Genomic DNA, 18074 nt, shown 5'->3' on the forward strand with positions numbered 1-18074 from the left:
AGGACGGGGATTTTTTGATAGGTGATAAAATGTTCTCAAATTTATTGCGATGGTAGCTGTACCACCCTATGCATATACTAAAAATAATTTCATTTACATTTCAAATCACTGAATTGCAGCATATGTGAATTTTATGACAATAATATTGTTATTTAAAAATTCTAAAATTTTTCGTATAAATTAGAGTAAGGAAGTCAGAAGACACATTGAATGTTGAATAACGTAGTAACAGTACAAAGGCAATTAATGTAATCCAATTGTTTTCTAACAACACTATATTGACTAAAAAGGAAGATACCTTCACTAAAAAGTGAATATTTTTATTTATTGCATTTCAGTAATCCAGATTCAGAGATAATTTATGAAGGGATGAAAGAAAAAATTTTAGGATCACCAGACTGATTTTATCATTCTCCTTTTAGCTTCTAAGTACTGACAGTAAAATTGTTATTAATTGTAATAATTTATTAACGGATGAATCATTAAAATATACATGTAATTATTAACCTTGTCTTTAATTTCACCTTTCTTCTGTTAAGGAGAAAGAAGAAGAGCACACATATTAAGCCACTACTATCAGGCCCTGTGCCAACTGAGATTATGCATAGCATCTGATTCATTCCTCAGGGCAACCCTTAACAAAAGTAAAATTATCCCAATTTCACAGAAGAATAACTGATGCTTGAAAAGTGTACATTATTTGCACAAAGGTACACCATAATACTAAGTAGATTTGGATTTAATTCTAAGTCATTAAGAACAATATAATACAGAAATCAACTTGAGTTTTAACTATGTTTGTCTTCAGTGGCTTTATACAGAGCCTATTAGGCCTAACACTGAATGCATTTGCTAATCTGGTTCAATTTTTAAATGATCTCTCAAAGCTTTAATCACAAATTCTCCAGCCCATTTTGGGGAGTTTTATACTGTTCTTCAACTGGAATTTCCTTTTTACATATAAATTTTTTATTTCTTTAGCAGAGGGTCTTAAACTCAAGCTGATATTCTGAACTATTTGAACACATTTGCTAAATAATGAACGAGGCCTTCAGAGATTAATTTTCATGAATACGTGCGACTGGCAGAGACAGGGAAACATGGCAATACTGTTTCACCTGGAGAAAAAAAAAAAAAACCCTGCTATGTGTATGAACATGAGTATTCACACACAGAACATCACTGTCACCAGCAGTGACAAGTGACCTCCCCTAAGTGGCTTCACAGGTGGCCAGCATCTAGAAGTTATGAACTGATGGACCCAAGAAGGTGATGGGGAGCTGTTGTGAAATCCCTGGTCACCCATAGAAACATTAGGAGGTGATTTTTCGAGACTGAGCTCCTAATGAGAGAAAGCACAAGCTCACGTAAGTCTCTTCTCCAACTTGCATTTTTCTTTCTTTTGTGCAGTTTCTAAAAGATAAATTATATATTCATCAGGGTTAGTAGTGTGAAAGAAAACAGAATCGTGGGACCCCAAACACACTATGCCAAGAGAAAGTCAAGCTTGGGAACTGATACTGTTTTCCTTTTGTCCCCAAACAGTTGTAATTTCACAACCCTGTGCCATAGCCCCATTTCCTCTGCTCCCTCTTTTCATGCAGTTACTTTAGCTTATGTCAAATGTAGTTGACTGAACACAGGACAATGCATCATTGACTTTTTCCCCTACTCCCTCTTGTTCTTATGTAAAATGTAGATTTACTGAATTTAATCAGAGCCTCACAAGAATGTCACCATCTGCCTCACTGTCTATCCTCCCTCTCTTCTCTCCCCTCCTGCTTCCTTTTTTCCTTTAAATACTGAAGTTCTGAAAGCTCCCTGTTGACAAAAGGAGTCAAACTCTGTAAAATATTTGAAGAGATTTTTTCTGAGCCAAAGTTGAGTTACCAATGGCCTCTGACACATTCCCAGGAGATCCTGACAACCCGTACCCCAGGTGGCTGGCTACAACTTGGTTTTATACATTTTAGGGAGTCATAGGCATCAATCAATACCTGTAAGATGCACATTGATTTGGTCCAGAAAGTCAAGACAACTGGAAGTGGGGCTTCCAGGTCATAGGTGGGTTCAAACATTTTCTAATTAGTTGCATTATTATCTACAGATCTGGAATCAATAGAAAGAGATATCTGGGTTATGATAAAGGGGTGTGGAAACCAAGGTTTTATCATGCACATGAAGCCTCCAGGTAGAGGCTTCATAAACAACACATAGTAAATGTTTGTTATCAGACTTAAAGAGTCTGTTTAATCAGTTTTGACATGTCTATGTTGATGTTAATACTAGTCAGCTATGCCTAAATACCGAAAGGGAGGAAGTGTATAATGAGGCATGATGGAATATCACCGCCTGAACTAGCTTTTCAGTTTAACTTTGGAATGCCCTTTCCTGAGAGGAGAGGTTAATTCTGGTGGCTGGGGGGGCTTAGGATTTTATTTTTGGTTTAAAACCTTTTGGGAAAAACCACAGATCACAGATACTCTTGGGACTTATAGTTTTTCCCAGGTATGACTTTAACCTTGGTAAAATACACCTCTATGGATTGAGACCTCCCCCAGTCACTTTTTGGTTAACAGTAATAATACACATTGCTTCCTTTACATCAGGGAAAATGCCTGGCTTCAGGATTTCATGCTCCAACCTTCTCAGTTTATGGTCACAGCTCAGGGGCTATGTCTCTTCCCTATGATAAATCACACATCTAAGTTTAGAAGAAACACCTGGATGGTTTTTGAGATCTCTTAATTGGAATTTTATACAAATTTCACATTCTTAGTCTATTCCTGTTGATCTGCAACTGAAAGTGCTATTGGTCCACAACACGGCCACAAAGCAGCTAGTACAATGGAAAAGGAGAGGAAATTAACATTTGCTAAGTACCTACTGTATATAAAAAACTGTTCTAGGCAATTAGCATGTTAAACTTGCTTAGTCTTCATAACAACACATGGAATAGTTGTTAATAGTGCTGTCTTATAAACGGGTAACAGAGGCTCACAAAGGCAGTTTACCTGCTCACTCAAGCCACTATTAAATGGTAGAACCAGACTCTGACTCCAGGTCTGTCTGATTTAGATTCCTTGCTGAAGAAGCCATAAAGGTCATCACCTGTCTTGAATAATCAGGAGGCACCATGGATACAGAATGTTCTTGTGTCTGAGTTTGAAAGATCTGTAGCAAAGAAGTTCAAGTAGCAAAAATCCGTCAAACATCCCTCTAAAGTGCATATTTCCCAGAGTAAACCCAGTGGCTATTAAGATTTGGCTGGAGATTTTGCCAAAAGATTGGGATGAATCCAAAAAAGACAGCATGAAGAACTCTTAAATTCCTTTCACATGTGTATCATTTTTATGTTAGCAAGGGAGCCACTTTGATCCTACAATCAGATAACCCAGGAAGTGATTTGGAATTCTTTTAAATATCTGTACCATCCTTAGGGCAGGACAGAAGGGCATGCCTTTTATTTTGATCCATGTGAAAAGGCCAGGGTGGACTCTAGGCAGCACTGAGCTCTTCAGTTTCGAATCTGAACAGGACAGGAAGTAGCTAAAGATTAACAAACTAAGCAAACTTGTTTACTGTGCAAACTATGCATAAGTTTGAGGCTAACTTCAGGAATTCTGAACCCTCAGGCTGTGCTGTGTAGTTTCCATAACAACTGTGACAGAAAATGAGGCAAACAGACATGACTCACACAAAATGTTTCGGTCCAGTTCTCAGAGGCCAAATTTAGTCATTGGAGACCTTTAAAGAATAGAGTCATCTCTGTCTTACTAATCACATTCAAAGGGCAAAATGTTCCTCAGTAAGGACAGCTGTCTCCATGGGCCACCAAGGAGGTCCGTTCAATCATCAGTGCAGAACAATGGGGAGTCCCTACTGTTCACATATGGCTGCTCCCTGCCAACTTCCCCCTGTAAAGGGGGTGCTCTTCTGGGTGTTCGAGAACGTCAGAGTGTTAGTGCTTGATTGTATTGTACATGGTGACTGACTGCAGTTAGCTCCACAGAGGATTGGACAGCAAGCTGGTGTCATGTTTTGATGGTTGGGTCAGCATTGCTTCATAGGCTAGATTCACATGCAGTGAATCAGGCGTGGGACAGTGGGGGTAAGGAAAAAAATGAGGGGGCTCTTCTTGACATTTTAAAAAAAGTGTCTGAAGCTCATAAACAGTCTACAAACCACTTCCTCCCCACCCTCGTCCTGCAACCACCACACGTTTGTATAAAGGCTGCCTCTCTGGTTTCATGCCGTACTGACCTGTTTTGCTATATTCCAAGGACTTTGTGCACAGCCTGTCTCTCAGACAGGTTCTTTGCCCATTTGCACGTCCCTCTACTCCTTCCATTAATTTCATCCTTTCCCACCATTCCCTTAATGCTTATTGCCACCACATTTCTCTCTCTTTTTTGAGACAGGGTCTCACTCTCACCCAAGCTGGAGTGCAGTGGCCTGGCATTGGCTCACTGCGGCCTCAACCTCCCAGGTTTAAGTGATCCTCCCACGTCATCCTTCTGGATAGCCAGGACTATAGGTGCACCACCACAGGATAATTTTTATAATTTTTTTGTAGAGACAGGATCTTGAAATGTTGCTCAGGCTGGTCTCGAACTCTTGGACACAGAGATCCTGCTGTCTTGACTTCCCAAAGTGCTGGGATTACAGGTGTGAGACACTGCACCCAGCCCCATTTCTCTTCTTCTCTCCATTTCTGCTTTTGCTCTTTATCCTTTCTCTTTCCCACACAGCAACTCAAATGATCTTTTAAAAATACGGACCCAGTTTGCCATCTTTCCCTTTGAAATGCTTCACTCACTGCCTTCCTCTGAGAGTAAAACCAAAACTGCAGGACTTCCACTCCTCACCCTCCAGGCTACAGTACATGGTCTAAGTCTTTTGCACACCCAGATCCTTCTGTTTCATCCTCCTGTTTTTCACCTGGCTGACTTATTCTTTCCATCTTTCTTTTAATACCTTTTTCTCAGTGAGGACCCATGCAAACATAGTGGAAGAGGACAGAAAAGTACTCCTAAGAGAGGAGGGTAAGAAGTACTCCTAGGTACTTGCTTCATCCTCCCTATATACTCCCAAAGTTCACCATGCAAGAGACATCCCTTATTTCACAATTTTTGGAACCTGTTGAATCACTGAGTAGGCTATTCAGGCAAGGTTGGTGATGCAAGCTACTTATTATCCCATGCACAGAGGAAGCTAACACACTTGCTCTGGCTAATTCTGGTCTTGGATCATTTCTCTTTTAGCTCTTGAGACTCCCTGTGTGTAGTACCAGCTTGCTGAGCGATGATCTCAGATTTTAGCAGGTGGGTTTGACCTCTGGGATGTCCGTCCTGTGTGGTAGAGCCATGATCCAAGGAGGTTTCCCAGGGAAGCCCTGGGATTTGGAATTGGTGAGTCAGTTGAGACTGACAAAAATCAGTGTGTCAAAGAGAAGCTCTTTGAAAAATATTCTGCATGGTGATACACTGCCTTTTTCTTCCCTTAGAGCAATGCTAAAATTACAAAACAGAAATTCATTCAGAAGAAATTTTAATCATAATAAAAGATGAAAACGGAAGTATTAGGAACCTGAAATGTTGATTGTTTCTGTTCTGATGCCTTCAAATTTAAATCAGAGCGTGAAAGGAGTGGAAATTCTTGGAAAAGTTACTGACAGGCTCATGTATAGAAGAGCAAGCCTCTGAAATAGGCAAAAGTCTCTCCATCATGCCAGTAAGGAGAATGAAGCCAAGAGAGGTTAATCGATGTGCCCATTGTCACAGAGCTAGAGAATGATGCACGAGGACAGGTCCGCACAGCCCAAGCCCATGCAGGGGACAAGATGGTTCTGACTGCCATGTTCTCAGGAGAATACAAGCTTCCTATAAATCAAAGGAACTTTTGTCTACATAGCCAGTATAATCAAAATGCTGGGAAATCACACAGAAATCTGTTTACTTTTCTAAAATATTAAGTTGGAATAATTGGAATAAAATGTGCCATTCTCTTTGTTGGGTAACATATTTTAGTATAAATCATATAAAGTTAGCATTTTTGTAACTCAAAAGCAGCAAAACATTAGCAATTTGAAATTGCCTTTGTCTTTGAATTGCTGTCTCTCCTGATTCTACTATATTTTATCTCTGGTTTTAGCACTCAGCACATTGCCAAGTACCTAGTAAAAACCCAGGATATGTTTATTGAAGAAGTGAACAAAATGAGATTCTGTTATGTAAGATACAGACAGCCTTGTGTGTTACGCTTCTTACACGGAAATGACATTTTAATAAAATAGATGGTAGTTTTATAAAAGCATCTTAGTAGAGAGAGATGTATGCAGGCTTTAGCAATGAGGAGAGAAGTTAGATTTTCACCTTCAGTACTTACTATGAGAGACCACAGGCAAATTACTTAGCCAATCTGACACCATTTCCTCAGTGCAGAATGGGAATGACGATAGATAACTGCAGGGATTATTATGAGAATCAAATGAGACTGTGTTTACCCTGAATCAGTCTTACAGTAGGCACTCAGCAAATGTTATTCTTGATTCCAAATCCAGGATTTGAATCAAGTTACCATTTAATTCTTTACATAAAAACGAGGAGTTCTAAAAAGGTGGGATTTTTTGGTTTTTTGTTTGTTTGTTTGTTTTTTGTTTTTTTAATGCTGGCTTCAGCTAAGCAGCGCTGACTAAAATGCTTCTCAGGCAATAAATATTTTTGAATTATTTTAAAAATATCATTCAAATAAAAATATACAATGAAGCAGCATTTCCCAAGTATTAATGACATGAATGCCTAACTATATTAATACAGCATAGTAATATTAACAGATTGAAGAGAGTAAAAATCCTAGTTGCTTTTCCTTTGTGGAAGAGGCATCTGTATAATAAGAAATTCTATTTTAATACTGAGAAATGGTAAACTTCCTGTGTTCTAGTTCATTATTATTGCGCTGCCCTTTGAAGATGATAATGGTCTGCAAAACAGAGTTATTTTGGTACCAAGTAAAGCTGCAAAATCTCCCTCATCAGCAAAATTGAAGGAGAGGCTAGGAAAAAGCGTTTATGTTTGCAATTAACTGGGTATCTCTTGATGTCCAATAGTAAAAAAAACAAAGTCTTTGTTGATTTAAAACAATTTGGTATTTTAGGGGAAAAAAATTCACATGAAAATAATGTCTTCAATTTTGTTTTGCTGCCATGTATAAAGATATTCTTAGTGAAAAAAAAATGTAATGTGCATTCAATATAGGGGAAGATTTTCAGATTTATTTTTTGGCCTGTCTTTATTATTGTTTATTTTTGTTTTTGTTTTAGATTTTAAAAAAGCTTTAACCACTTCCTTTTCCAGGGGTTACAATTGTGTTTATTCGTAGAACTAAAGTTCAGTTCCTTCTCCCTTTATTCATTTAGAATTCCACAAATATTTATTCATTGCCACAACCTACACGACACGGGCCTAGACTAAGGGGACCCAGTGACCTACCAGAAAAAAAGTGTTGCCTTCATCAAATTTATATTGGAGGTAATATCCACCACCCTGATAATTATCATCCATATTAATTCATATTTTATTATAATTCATGGTGACACAATGCTAAAATGACCTGGTTTGTGTGTGTATTCTGATATTGTCACTGTGTAGTACATTGTATATATACATTGTATCTATAGTATATTGAATATATACATTTTATCTGTAGGTACATTGCATCTATACATTGCATCTATAGTATATAGTACATTGTATAGTACATTGAATAAGACATATGCACACACAAACACACTTATATAAGCACACAAGTACACATTTAATCCATATACAATAATTTTTTTTTTTTTTTGAGATGAAGTTTCGCTCTTGTTGCCCAGGCTGGAGTGCAATGGCATGATCTTGGCTCATTACAACCTCTGCCTCCTGGATTCAAGTGATTATCCTGCCTCAGCTTCCCAAGTAACTGGGATTACAGGCATCTGCCACCACGCCCAGCTAATTTTTGTATTTTTAGTAGAGATGGGATTTTGCCATATTGGCCAGGCGGGTCTCAAACTTCTGACCTCAGGTGATCTGCCCGCCTTGGCCTCCCAAAGTACCAGGTTTACAAACATGAGCCACTGCACCTGGCCTGTCATTACGTTTTAAGTATGATTCAAATTCAACAGAACAAATATTTAAGGCCCAACTCTACAACAGACACCATCTAGGGGTTTGTATGAATGTGACCAAGTCCTTGCCTCAAGGATCCTTCAGTTCATCGAGGAAAAAGATTTGAAGAGAAAGATTTGCCAGGGAGTGAAGAGAAAAACAGCGCTGATGCTGCATCCTGAAATTGAGGTGATATCATCACAGGGAAGACATTTGGCTTGGCTCACAGAAATGTAGAGGATTTGAGTAAGAGTGTGGGGAGGAAACAGAATTTCAGGGCAGAGACAGCAGCCTTGCCGTTCTAAGCTTTGGTTTGCAGAGCAGCAGCTTTGGCATCACCCAGGAGCTTGTTGGAAATGCAGATGCTCAGGCCTCAGGGCTCACTTCCCAGACCAAATCAGAATTTGCATTTTAGCAAGACCCCCAGATGATACGTAGATGCTTTAAAATTTGAGACGCACTGGCCTAGAACACAGAGGATGAAAAGCTGGCACCTACTGGAAGATGGTAACGTGGGCCAATGTGGTTGGAGCACAGCCCCCCAGGCAGGGTGCAAGGAGGAGGCTGGAGAAGCAGAGGGAGAAAATGCTGCAGTGGAATCCAAGTAGGTTTCTTCAAAGTGGATGAGGGTAAACTCTAGCTAGTCAATACTTTCTCCTGGAAACATTAACTGCTTCCTCCTCTGATTGATGACTGTATTTTTCTTTTGTTGTACGTGGACCTGTCCAGTCCATGTTAAAGCAATTGGTTTATGTGTCTGCCTTCCTCCCTCCTCCCACTTTCTCCTAATTCCTCCATTCATATTTTAAAACAGACCTATTTGTCTTTGCATCTCTTGAACCTAGTACTCAAATGACTGAACTGAAGTGAGTTGTGACGACGAATTACTGAGTCACATATTAGCCTATCCTCAAGTTACTAATAATTCAATATTGTAGACCAGACAGAGTTGTCAGTTATTCCCTAATTCACTTGTTCAACAACTACTCATGGCATGTCAGGCACTTCTACCTCCCTGTCTGGTTCCTGAGAATATCTCCCTGCCACCACCTCTCGGCACCCTGGTCCCTCAGGCCATCTGATCGCTCTGAACAAAGCACATGAGTATTAATCCCATCAGCAGCACCAAGCTCTGCATACCATGCACCTTCTCAATAGAAAATGAGATTTCTGCTTCCACTGACACATAAAAAGATTACTAGCATTAACAACAGAATGTACTGGCACCCATGGGTAACAGAGACAATGCTAGCTGTACTTAGTAAGAGCCAAAAGCTTCGGAAAAATCTTTCTAAGTTCTGGCCCAGGACAGGGGAAGAATAGTATTCAAGCAACAAGAAGGGCAAGGGCATTCCAGGAAGACAGAATGGGAATAAATATAAAATCCAAGATAATGTTTAGGGGACTATAGGAAGAGGAATCAGAGCACACAAAACTTCAGATATGTTTAAAAGGGTCTAGTCTTAAGCCAGATCACGTTTTTTATAGTAGACTTTAAGCTACACCTATATTTTATATTTTTACTTTATACATATGGTATATTTTATGTATTTCTAACAATCAAATATAAATAAGATAGAAAAAGAAAATGAAGCAGCAGGAATGCTTTGTAACAAGTTAGTTAATCTGGCTTGTGGTAGACGCTGAAGATTTTTTTGATTGACTGAGTCCATGTTTATTGATTTAATTTATGCTTTTGCAACAGGGTCTTACTCTGTTGCAGTGGTGGCATGATCACACTAACTCCAGCCCCGACCTCCTGGGCTCAAGCGATCTTGATCCTCCCACCTTAGCCTCCCAAGTAGCTGGGACTACATGAGCGCACCACCACACCCAGCTAATTTTTGCATTTTTGTAGAGATGGGGTTTTGCCACATGGCCCAGGCTGGTCTTGAGCTCTTGGGCTCAAGGGATCCACCCACCTCTGCCTCCCAAAGCACTGGAATTACAGACATGAGCCACCGTGCCTGGATAGTTCATGTTAAGACAATGTGCTAGGTAGGTTTAGAGAGACCAGATCACAATGGGCCTTGAATGCCCAGCTAAGGAAGTTGGATTTAACACTGTAGGCAATGAAAGTGCTGAACAGGGAAGTGATGTGTGTAGAGTGGCACTTTAGAAAGCTCAATCTAGCTGTAATGTAAAAGACACACTGAAGGGTAAGAACAGAAGGCAGTGAATTCCTTTAACCATGGCAACACTCTAGTGAGATGGTAGGGGCCCAGTGAAGGTGACTATGACCCTGGCAGGAAATGATTAATTTGAATAACATAATGCAGAGGATGAAGCCAACACATCTCCAAATTCTGGTGATACTTCCTCCCTAATTAACACTCAACTACTTTCCATCTCTTCGTCATGTGCTCTAATCTACACAACTATAGTAGGTGTTTAAAGCATGATTTGCTCTGTACCCTCTGATTCTTCCCCAAAATGCTGCCAGTTTGACCTTTTAAAAACACAAATAAAAATATTGCTGTTCTCTAGCTTGAAAGTCTCCAATGGCTCTATTAGCATTGTATATAACACGATGTAAACTCTAAGCCAGCCTCAAGTGCTTCAGCATTTACTTTTTCTTCTTACCAGATAGTTTCAGAATTTAGAAACTATTCATGAGCATTCTTATTGTTATGGCAATGCAGTTATTTGCACATAAATTCAATAAGAATCTCTTTTCCTTGTAATAGTAAATTGTAATCAATAGTAAATAGTAAATTGTAATAGTAAATGATATATATCATGATCATATATATTTTTATATATGATAATGCTCATATCACATATATCGATATATAATGCTTATATAGATATATATCATATGTATCTATGATAATGCTTATAGCAATAGTAATGACCCCAGTCATATATATATATATACATATATACATATATGTATATATATATATATATATGACTGGTATATCATATTTTCAGATATAACCGAACTTTTTTTTTTTTTGAGACAGTCTTACTCTATTGTCCAGGCTGGAGTGCAACGGCATGATCTTGGCTGACTGCAAACTCCACCTCCCAAGTTCAAGTGATTTTTCTGCCTCAGCCTCCTAAGAAGCTGGGATTATAGGCACCTGCCACTGAGCCTGGCTAATTTTTGTATTTTTAGTAAAGATGGGGTTTCGCATATTGGCCAAGCTGGTTTTGAACTCCTGACCTCAGGTGATCTGCCCACGGCCTCCCAAAGTGCTATGATTACAGGCGTGAGCCACCATGCCCAGCCCATAAGCAAACATTTTTAAGAAACAAAGTTTGACAGCTCTTCTTGGAAAAGCTGGTTTGAGTGTTCCCAGTCTCATAGGTGAGTAAGGGATGTCACTTCCTGGTAGACTCAGGAAACGCAGGATGTTTTGGAGATCTTGAAAAGAGAGTAATTAACTCAAATATATAGATGTTACAGACACAGCCTCATGGCAAATCCTTGGTTTAATCTTCTATCCTTTTTCCTGCTCTCTCAGTTCAAGCAACATTGCTCCAGAAAATTGCCCTAATTTTATTGAACATGTTATGTTTTTCCCAAAATAGAATCTTCTTCCAAAATAGTTTCCCTCTTTAAATTGCTCCTTTCTCTAGCTTTTGCCAGGATAACTTCCCATGCTTTTCATTGTGGCTTACATTCCATGTGAATGTAATGTTAGTCCCCCTGTAAACCTGTAAAGAAGCAATATTTTAAAGGTCACTAAATAATTCAGAAATTGTGTGATGGTAACATTTCTAAATAAAGGAATTCTTTTCTGAATTATTATGTTTTGTTACTGAAATTCAAACCACATTTTTTAACTTCCTTTGTAAAACTGTAGTTTTATTTACCACTTCAACTATATTTAGGTATATAGTTTAGGGATATAAAGCACATTTAACTGCTGAGAAACTATCACCTAACTCCAGAGCTCATTTCTTTTCCCAAACTGAAACTCTGTACCCAGTAAACACTAACCCCTCACCGTTTCTCCTCGCCTGAGACCGGCCTCTATGAATTGGCTACTCTAGGTATCACATATTAGTGGAATCACACAGTATTTGTTCTTTTATGATTGACTTATTTCATTTTGCATAATGTCTTCCAGGTTGACCCATGTTGTAGCTTGTGTTAGAATTCTCGTCCTCTTTTTTTTTTTTTTTTTTTTTTGAGATGGAGTTTCACTCTTGTTACCCAGGCTGGAGTGCAGTGGCGCGATCTCGGCTCACCGCAACCTCTGCCTCCTGGGTTCAAGAGATTCTCCTGCCTCAGCCTCCCTAGTAGCTGGGACTACAGGCATGCACCACCATGCCCAGCTAATTTTTGTATTTGTAGTAGAGACAGAGTTTCACCATGCTGACCAGGATGATCTCGATCTCTTCTCCTCGTGATCCACCTGCCTTGGCCTCCCAAAGTGCTGGGATTATAGGTGTGAGCCACCGCACCCAGCTCTCTTCCTCTTTAAGTATGGATCATATTCCATTGTATGTATATACTATTTTTTATTTATCCATTCATCTGTTGATGAACAAGGGTGTTGTTCTCACCTTTAGACTATTATGAGTAATGCTGCTATGAACACAGGTGCATCTATTCAAGTTCCTAATTACGTTTTTGGGGTGGATAGAACCAGAAGTGGAATCACAGGAGCCTATGATAATTCTATGGTTAATGTTTTGAGGAAGTGCTGAACTATTTTCTACAATGACTGTACCGTCTTACATTCCTGCCAGCAGTTCACAATGGATCCAGTTTCTCCACCTTCTTTTCAATACTTATTTTCCATTTTTGTAGTAGCCATCCTAATGAATGTGGAGCCCATACCACATTTTGTAACACAGTTATGAGTTTAGGAATTAGAAGGACTGTACCCTCATCTAGTCCTAGTCTCCGATCTTCCAGAAGAAGCTGAAACCCAGAATGTTAAGTGACTTATCCTATGTCACTTACCAGAATGGGGCTAGTAGCAGGTCTCTTGCTTGCCAACGTTTCATGGCGTCTCTTAGACATTGTACACAAGAGTAGGGGAAAAAAGCAGCAGCTAAGCATCAGACTTAGGAATACATCAGGGCTGAAATAAAATCATATGTGAAATTGAGATAGCAGTCTGACTTTGCACTCTCCTACCTTAGAAAGTTAGGCTGGCACAGAAAACTTGGTGAACCTCCAGAGCTTCAGTTTCCTATCAGATGCAGATAATAATACTTGCCTTGTAGCAATTTTGGAAAGATTAAATGAAATTATTCAAGATCCTATATAGTCCTGAAGCTATTTCGACATTGAAAAAATATTAATTTTTCTTCCACCACCAACATCTAGCATAATTTGGGATACATGTCAAGTGCTGAACCAGAACTCTGACAACAGGGTCTAAAACTGCTTTAGGCTTCAAATTTCTTCTGGCAATTTCTTTCCAATTCAGGGTGGATGCTAACAAAAGGTCAGAGGAACAACAGAAGCAGATGGTCTTCCTGAAGCGTGTGCCAAAGGGATTTGTGAGTGTGTCTTGGGGTGACGTCTCCACCCATCGCACAGCTTGGAGGCTCAAGGGCAGATCCCCAACATTGTACTGGTCCCTTCCTGAGCACTCCCTGGTGCAGACTCCAAGTCTGACAAGGAAAATGTGCTGTGATCATCCTACGGGGGACAGGGCAGCTGCTCCAAGGTGGAGTCTATTGTCAAGGTTCTCCTGGTAACAAAAAGAGGAAAAGGTCTATCAAAGCATTTCCTGCCCGCGGGAGCCATGTGCTTCCATTAATTCTTTTCCCTGAGTCAGTCCGTCTCCCTCAGCTCATGTCTCTCCGTGTCCACTGTCCCAGGAAAAAGAACAGGCATTTTTAGCAGCTGATTTAAAAACCTTTCCACAAAGTGAGGTTAACAAGAGGAGTAAGCTCAGATATTCAGTGACGTGCACCTATATATTTCATAAGGAAGCTGGCACTAAAAAACGGTTTGGGGCAGTTACAATTTTTCAGAAATCTGCTTATGGTCTTCAACTGCTTTGGCCATGGATACCTGAGGATAAGAGTGACGTCTTTGCTATCCCTGCGCCATCAAGAAATCATAGAAAAACAACAATGAACATTCTCTTCATATTACACTGATAACATTCACACCTTATAGAAGAAGTTAGCTAGTGATGGGATTCAGTAAAACAGTATTTCTAAATGAGTGATGGAGTATGGTGAATCAAATTTGCTAGCCACAGGAGTCAGTAAAAATATATTTCTAAATGGACGACTGAGTTTCATGAACTAATCTGAATCTCAGCTCAGGAAAGAAGGCCTGGAGTGTGACTCTCATGAACAAGGTAAAATGTGGTCACTTATAGTGCACCCTGTTCTGGAAAAGATATTGTCACAAAGAGAGAGGATGGTGAGCATGGTGTCTACTAACAGAGCAGAGAGAAAGATAGAATTTGACAAATGCCTGTCCAGCAGTGTTATGATGAAAGCCCCTAAGTGCTAATATGGGAAATTGCAAAAAATGGTGGAAGAGAATCAAGAAACCCCGGCCAATGACCTGCCAATTGAACAGCTGAGTGAAGTCATCCTGTGTCACTCAGCCACCACCTGACCACAGATGCCTGAGAGAGCTCAGCAGACAATCACTGAGTTGGCGCAGGCCAGAAGAACCTGAGCTTATCCACAGAATCATGAGTTAAATTGAATGCTTGTCGTTTTAAGTCACTAAGTATTGAGGCAGCTCGTTATGTAGGAAAAGGTAAATGTAGTGGTCAGTGGCTAAGAGCTCTCTGCTGTGAAGTGAGTCCTTCAGACCTTGCCAAAGTCAGGGAGAAATTGTCCCTAAGACTCTAAATTTTGCTTGGCTTTCACTTATAATTTTTCCTCCTCCTTGGCACTTAAATTTCTCTTATAAATGAATAAATTAATGGTTCTAATTTACTTATTTATTTATTATGATTTGAGACATGGTCTCACTCTGTCACCCAGGCTGGAGTGCGGTGGCATGGTCCTGGCTCACTGCAGCCTCCAATTCCTGGGCTCAAGCAATCCTCCCATCTCAGCCCCACGGGTAGCTGGGACCACAGGCACGTGGCACCACTCCTGGCTAATTTTAAATTTGTTTTTGTAGAGATGAAGTCTTGCTATGTTACCCAGGTTGGTCTTAAACTCTCGGAGTCAAGAAATCCTCCCACCTTGGCCTCCCGAAGTGCTGAGGTTACAAGTGTGAGCCACCAAGCCAGGCCCTTGTTTACATGGCAGGCTGTGAATTTAGCTGGCATGAGTAAGTCTTCCCATCTTTCAAGCACAGTGCCCAGAGTATTGAATTTCTGGTGTTTCTCAGCTGAAGAGCAGAGTTTTGAGTGGTTATGCCTCTGGCATGCATCTGTCCTGCCCAAGCAACCAGCTCTATATTATTTGTGTAGAATTTTTACAAATCTAACAGCAAAAGTGAGTCCCTAAAATTGAAAGATAAAAATTTAACCAGTTTTTTATATCCGTTTAATTTTTTTAAAGGTATAAAGAAATAGTAACTGAAATACATATGAAATCTGTTCAATATATATAGAATCCCGGTGTTGATGTCCCTCAAGGATACGGAGAGTCCACATACCAGGCTAGATAATCATTGAAGAATCCCAGGCCTCTGTCCTCTTTGATCCCGTAAACAAGGTGAAGATGTAGGCATCTTCATCTTCCAAATATATGTAGAATGAAATGACAACACTAGCTTATGCCTACTCAGTGTGATCATGTGATCATTAGCAATGTCAAGTTAAAAACCAGACACTCAGGTTGTGGTTTTGGCTGCGTAGTAGCCCACGCTTGCTTGACTAGTTTATTTTAGTCAATTTATTTAATTATTTTTCTGTGTCAGAGTTGATATGATATACACTTAGTAATTTTTTTTCAAATTGAAATTTGATAATAACAAACGGCGTTTGATCTCTAGCAACATCTTGTAGGACTCCATTCCACCAAGATTCCCACGCTTCTCAGGCACAGATTATGAAGCCCTCTAAACCCATTCTATTCACACTGAAATTCTTACTATATAAGGTAAGAGGATAGAATTACTTTTGTGACCAGCATAGCCTTTTTCTTTGTATATCACTGGAGTTTTTAAACCTTCCCAGCATTGCTCCCTTCCCTTCTTTCACTCACCAAATGAAATGCCCAAACTGTGACATACGACTCTGAAGCTGGAAGGAGAATAAGAGAAAACGATATGAGAACTTGTTCCCTTCCACTTAACATTTGAAGCCATTCCTGTATAATGAAAACCACACAAAGTTTTTAGTGGCAGAAATGCGCCGTTGCACAATGCCATTTTGACATGGCTCTTTCGGCATGAACTGCGGTTCGCCTCTGGGTTCAGCTACGTAATTGCTAATGGAACACTGTTGACTGAGCCATCCTTCAAGATGCTGAAGAGACAAAAAGGATGCAGATGTTGACTCCAGGGGTTAATAAACAAATACCTATTTTTAAGTGATATGTGTGGGTTCATATTCGAAAACTCTTAGGAGGTACCTACCCCACACTAGAGTCTGTACCAGAAGCTTTGTAGCATTCAACCATGAGCAAAGTGCTGTCCTAGTCCCCAGTGAGCTTACTTACAGATATCATATTTAACTTGTGGTTAAATGGTTTGCACATGTTGCCTTATGTTATGCTTACAATAAGCAAGAGAAATAATTACAAAAGATGTTATGAGCTGAACTCTGTCCCCCCAACCAAAATTTACATATTGTGATCTTGATCCCCAGCACTTCAAAATGCAACTGCATTTAGAGATAGGGCCTTGAAAAGAAGTAGGTTACACTAAGGTCTTTAGAGTGGGACCTCTTTCAATGTAACAAGCATCCCTATAGGAAGAGGAGATTAGGTTACAGACACACACAGAGGGAGGATCATGTGAAGCTTCAGGGAGAAGATGGCCATGTACAGGCCAAGAAGAAAGCAACCAGCTGACAGCTTGATCCTGGACTTGCCCCTGCAGACTGTGAACAGGTAAGTTTCTGTTGTTTAAGCCACCCAATTGGTGGCATCTTGTTACAGAAGCGTTAGTAAACTGATACAGAAGGTATTGTTATCCCTATTTTATTAATGTTAAAGTGAGGTTGTGAGACATTAGGTAATTTACTCAAAATGTACACATACCTCATAAACGGCTGAGACAGGATTAGAATGCAGGTCTTCATCAGCCCTATAAACTGCTCTCTTATCTACTGCCTTCCACACTGTAACACACATGGAGCTATCCCACTAACAGCCAAGGCCAGGGCTGGAAAAAACCCAGATGTTCTTCTTCAGTCAACTACCTTTGGTTGTTTTCTTCCTTACCAATTTCAGATGCTTCCTATCCTCGGTTTCAATCTTTCTGTTCTTCTGCTACTCTCCCTTCATGATTAAAACTACATGATCTCAGTGGAATATATTCGCTGTCAGGAAGAAAGTTAAATGCTGGTATTTTAGTTCATAGAAGTGATTGCTAGTGATAAGTACTACTCATTTTTTTTTTTTTTGGACAGGGTCTCACTCTGTTGCCCAGGCTGGAGTGCAGTGGTGCCATCACGGCTTACTGTAGCTTCGACCTCGCAGGCTCAAGGTCTTGCCTCAGCCTCACGAGTAGCTGGGACTACAGGCACACGCCACCATGCTTGCATTTTTTTGTAGACAGAGTTTTGTGATGTTGCTCTGGCTGGTCTTGAACTCCTGGGCTCAAGTGATCCTCCTGCCTCAGCCTCCCAAAGTGCTGGGATTACAGGTGTGAGTCATCAAGCCCAGCCTAATTCTTACTGTCTAAAAGACAAACTTGTCTGGACTAAGAAATGAATCTCTGTAATAGCAGACAGTGGTAAATATATTTAGGGGGAGACAGCCCTTACATTCTTTTGAAAAATGTATTTTAATTGCTGGAACTGTATGCTTTAGGGGAATCTGAAGGGAGTTAGAAAATGATGTGATTGTTGTGAGTTGGTAAGA

General features: G+C 39.9%; 1 long non-coding RNA gene across 1 annotated transcript in view; it reads left to right on the forward strand.

Moving 5' to 3' along the window:
• The window catches only part of LOC116558292, a 51030-nt gene extending 34045 nt beyond the window's left edge, over positions 1 to 16985 (forward strand). The window contains exons 4-5 of the long non-coding RNA XR_004271944.1: positions 16052 to 16145; positions 16950 to 16985. This is a non-coding gene — a long non-coding RNA (uncharacterized LOC116558292). The remainder of the gene's footprint in view (positions 1 to 16051; positions 16146 to 16949) is intronic.
• Positions 16986 to 18074: the final 1089 nt, after the last annotated feature.

This window comes from Sapajus apella, unplaced genomic scaffold, assembly GCF_009761245.1.
Source record: "Sapajus apella isolate SASKATOON/1434 unplaced genomic scaffold, GSC_monkey_1.0 scaffold21, whole genome shotgun sequence".
Taxonomy (NCBI): domain Eukaryota; kingdom Metazoa; phylum Chordata; class Mammalia; order Primates; family Cebidae; genus Sapajus; species Sapajus apella.